Source organism: Nyctereutes procyonoides, unplaced genomic scaffold (genome assembly GCF_905146905.1).
Source record: "Nyctereutes procyonoides isolate TBG_1078 unplaced genomic scaffold, NYPRO_anot_genome, whole genome shotgun sequence".
In the NCBI taxonomy this organism is placed as follows: Eukaryota; Metazoa; Chordata; class Mammalia; order Carnivora; family Canidae; genus Nyctereutes; species Nyctereutes procyonoides.
In genome coordinates, this window is record NW_026575140.1 from 80,244,261 (window position 1) to 80,249,338 (window position 5,078).

The window sequence follows — 5,078 nt, forward strand, 5'->3', positions numbered from 1 at the left end:
CTCCGTGAGCTTGAATTTCCATGTGTGAGGAATGGGGAGACGTTTTATCTCCCAGCCATCTAGTGGTGCAGAGGAAGGTGTGAGATGAGAACAAAGAACTTGGGATCTGAGAAACAGTTCTGCAGTCCTGCCTGACATTCACTTAACTTGCACAGCTCATCCTGCTGCGCCATCGCACCTCCTCAAAAGAAAAGATTTATATTTGCAAAGTAAACTTCTCATTTCTCCCGTCTCCTTTTCCTAGATTTAGCAAACTGAGACCTACCAGAAGGAAGTTGAAAGTTGGTGAAGAGCTGCTTTTTTTTTTTAAACAAAACTTATAAAATAATTATGCAGGAAGTTACAAAAGTAGTTCAGATAGGTCCTGTGTAGGCTCCACCCAGTTTCCCCCAATGGTTATATTTTATGTATCTATAGTATAATATCAAAACCAGAAAATTGACATTGGCACAATATATATGTATAGTTTTACGTGTGCCCTTTCCACATGTTGATTCATGTAAATACTGCCACAATCAAGATCCAGAATGATTCCATCACCACAAAGATTTTGATTTCAGCTCTGGTTGTGATCTCAGAGTTGTAAGGTTAGGTCCTGCATTGGGCTCTGTGCTGAGCTTGGAACCTGCTTAGGATTCTCTCTCTCCCTCTCCCCACCCCCACCAAAAAAAAAAAAGACAAACCCCACAAACCATTAAACCTCCTGTTATATGCTGCCCAAAGGATAAAATCCCAATCCCGTAACAGACTTTTTAAGGCTCTTGAGCATCTTACAACCAGTAACAACAGGGGCACCCGGGTGGCTCAGTTGGTTAAGCGTCAGCCTTCAGCTCAGGTCCTGATCCCTCTGGTGCACGTGCACTCTGCTGCTCCTGTCCCCTCTTCTCTACTTGACAGTCACTGAGCTATACTTAACTCCAGTTCTGCTTCTTATATTACCCGCTGTGAAGCCTTTCAAGACTTTCCCAGTCAGTATCTGATCCCTTCTCGGTGTCACCATAGCAGAATGAACATAATTCTACAAGCTATTTCTTGCTTGAATTGATTTATTCTCCTGGAGCTCTTTGAGGTGGAATTAGGGCTCTCTGCATCTCTGTCCCATTCAGCCGTATGTTCTTTGAGGTTAGGGGTAGTACCTGTCCTATTTATCAATGTATCCCTAGCACAGAGTGCTGCACCTGGCAGATAGTTGCCACGTAACCAGCATTTATTAAATGAATAGATGAATGAATTGTTACTTTCAGATACTAGAACAACCAAAAATTGTCCTCAGCTTGTATGACGAGGCTGCCTGAGGCTGCCTCACTTTTTTCATTACCATATCTTCTTTTTATTTCTGCCCACACCAACAAAATTACTTCAGGAGACTAGTAATCTAGCCACCTCCCCAGTCTGCTCCTTTCTTCCCTGCTCTCATTCCTCACATACATTTGCTACCATCACTGGCTGACCATTTGAGAGCCGGGCTGCCTCCTTGCTTGGCTGATAATGGTCTTCAAAGCCCACTCGTTAGGCCAGTATGAACCATCCGTCCTGCCTTGAATAGAGTGAAGCCCTTACTTTTGACCAGTTGTATCAAGCCTAGGACTTTCTTTGTCTTTCCTTGAAATAAAATCTTTTGGGATACATAGTCACTTTGCTTATCTATCTTTTGATTGTGTTGGCTGGGAGAAATTTAGTGAAATGTCAGCATCTGTCACATTTGAGATAATAATAGCTCCTTTCGTTCTTTCCGGCACTTTCCTCTACCCATGCATCCATCCTTGTGAACCCCAAATTATTCAACGTGTGTTGTCATGATGCTTACAATAACGTCAGTGAGTAAAGTCATACATACGTAAGATACCAACATTCATGCACATTCACACACATACATGTCTACGCACACAGGATATTGATGATATATAGGTTAAACCTATTCAGCTATACTCACTGGCACTTTTTAAGGACTCTGATCTTGAACCCTATATATTTTTTTATGATTTATAATGGCCATTGGTGTCTATCCTTTGTAGTCAGTATCTCATGCACATATAATGATTGCTCCACTTACCAAACCTACTTTATATGGCCAGGTGTTTTTTTTTTTTAAGATTTATTTATTTATTGTAGAGAAAGAGAGCACAAGAGGGAGGGGCAGAGGGAGAGGGAGAGAGACTCTCAAGCCGACTCCATGCCCAGTGCTGAGCCCAACGGAGGGGTTTGGGTAGGGGGACAGGGCTGGATCTCATGACCCCGAAATCATGACCTGAGCCAAAACCAAGAGTTGGACACTTAACTGACTGTGCCACCCAGGCCCCCTCGGGTTTTTTTTTTTTTTTTAGAGAGGGTTGGGGGAGGGGCAGAGAGAGAGAAAGAAAATCTTAAGCAAGCTTCACAACCAGCATGGAGCTCAACTTGGGGCTCCCTTCTCACAACCCCACAATGATGACCTGAGCTGAAATCAAGAGTCAGGCACTTAACTAACTGAGCCACACAGGTGCCCCTGGCCAGGCACTTTTTATATGCAGAATTTTTTATTCTTATAGCCACCCTGCAAGGACAGATATTATTATGTATGTTAGAGGTTCAGAGAAGTAGTAGTGTTTGGGTCAGGATTGGCTCTGCCTCAAAGCTTGTGTTCTTTTCACTACAACACTTGGCATCTTAATTTAAAAAGCCTAATATGAAATTGAATCTTTAAAAGGTCAAAGAGTCTCTATCTCCCCTAATATCCCAACCTCTACCCCATTAATCAAGGGTCTGGGTCTTGATTCTATCACAAAAAAATATGCCATTCTCTGTTTGGTAAGTCAGAAGTGGGAGGAGGGAGAGGTGTTCAGAGAATCCGGCTTGTGTGTGTGCAGGGATTTTGGACTTCTGTTGACTCATAGCTTATTCTCATGGCACTAGCTCTCATTAGGCCTTCTCAAGCCTTTGGTCCCTGGATCCCTTGGGAAAAAAGTAGGGAGGATACTGTTACCATATCAAAAAGGACCTATACAGATCATTGGCTACCCAGAAAGTCTTGTTAGTGATCAGTAAACCAGTAGGAACTAGGAACTCCTACCCAGCAGTAGGAGCTGGCATTTGATGGGCAAGAGGCCCATTAACTGCCAGCTTCTGTGCTGCGGGTGTCTGATACTCGACCATAGCATTTGGGACAAATGACAGGGCCAGCCACAGTAAGAACTGAAGAGCCTTTCCTTTAGATTTGGTGACTCCTCCCTCCCTTCCTTATTTCCTGAGGAGTGTGTGTAAGGGGTGCCAGATAACAGGAAGGTGAGTCAAGGGTAGAGAGCTTGTGTAGGTGAGTGAAAGGAGGATCTGAGCCATAACATTCTCTTTGTCACTCCTTCAAGCTGCAGGAAGCAAAGAGACTGACTGTCTAGTCACCCCCAGGAACAAGTAAGGAACATTGGTAAGAGTGTTCCGGTGTCACCCTGGCCCCTGAACAGGGATACAAGGCTGGAATTCACAGGAAGTAACGGGAACAAGGCAAAGACTATGTCAGGACTGGCCAGGCTCCCAGCCACTTGTTGGCACCCGGTGAAGAATAGCCATGCCACCCGAGGGCATGCCGTTAATGTCCCTTGGGGGTTCCAGCCCCAGGCCAGCGGGGTCCCCTAAGAGGCACAAACACAACATCTCCAGAGAAGCACGTGAAGCGAGCAGGCCTAGGTCTTATTCCTGGACTTCTTGCTGTTGCAAATGGAAAGACAGGAGGTTCCACCCTCCTCAAGTCTGGGGAGCGCCTCTGGATCCCTGGTGACAGTCCCTTCCATTCCTCCAGGACTGTCCATGGACCCCTCCCAGGGAGCATCAAGTCCAGTCAGCAGCTTTCTTGGTTCATTTGTATTTCAACTTTCTCCTCCTCTTTAGTACCTTAGAAACAAATATCTGTCTTCCTGGGGATATCAGCTGATTATTCTAGTTTGTTCTCCACCCCTGACCTTGCTGGCTTTTATGCCTCATGTCTACTGGGTGTTACTGACCCCAGAACTGAGAGCGGAATTTTACCTGGGATTGTCCCAGGTAAACCAGGACTTAGAGTCGCCCTTCTCAGATGGGTAATGCCCACCTCACTGGCTTGTGAGAATGAAATGAATGTATATCTGGGCACGGTTAGTGCTAGAATTCAGGGTGAGGCTAGCTGCTGTTCACCATGCTCTTCCTTTGGTTGCTCGACCTCTCTGTGCCGCACCTAATCTAGCACTGGTTCCTTCCTCCCATCTCCTTCCTTCTTTCCTCTATCCCTTCACCTCCTGTCCTCTGCTTGTTGTTGTCTTCATTTCTGCGACCAGACCTCTGCCCCCTGACACCTGGCATTAACGAGGTATTACAGCTCTGCTTACCCTCTTTGTGCTTGATTCCAGGGCAGGGAACAGCCAAGCCCATCATTCTGGGCCCTGACCTGTTGGGCGGATTTATTGCTCCATCTTTATGACCTTGCTCTTCAGGCCTGGGCCCTCCTAGGGGTTCGGGGTAGGGTGGTGTTAGCGCTGAAATCAATTTGCACGGACATGTTCCTAGTTTATGTTCTATTAACAACTTTACTCTCCAGGTGAATGCTTCCTTTCTGGCCCTGTAGAGTTCACCCCTCTTGGGTTCAAATCCAAAGACCTCACAGTATCTTCTTTTCATAGGTGGGAACATGCCCTGGAAATCCTCAGGCTAGAGGCCTTGAGGAGCACTTTCTAAGGGCACAGAATTCTGTGCTGCTTCCCTGCTGCCTGGCTGCTGCCTCCAGAAGGGAGAGCAGAACGGCTGCAAGCCTGTCCCCGCAGGAGTAGATGGGAGGCCAGTCTCCCTGGGGAGGGGGGCAGGTAGAGGCCCGCCTGGCTCTTTCGGGAGCCCGGAGTCCCAGTGGGACGGGCAGCCCGCCTTGGGCCGGAGGGATTTGCCTGGGCCGATACTGTAACCCCGCAAAGCCTCCTGCGCTCTCAGGGTGCCCGAGGGTGCACCACCCTCAGATCAGTGCGATGCGGCGGGGGTGGGGTGGGGGGGGTGGGGGGGTGAGGGGGGAACCGGGTGTCATGTCACTACCCCCCCCCCCGCGAGCCTCAGTTTCCCAGGACAGAAGGACGCAGGTGGCCGCA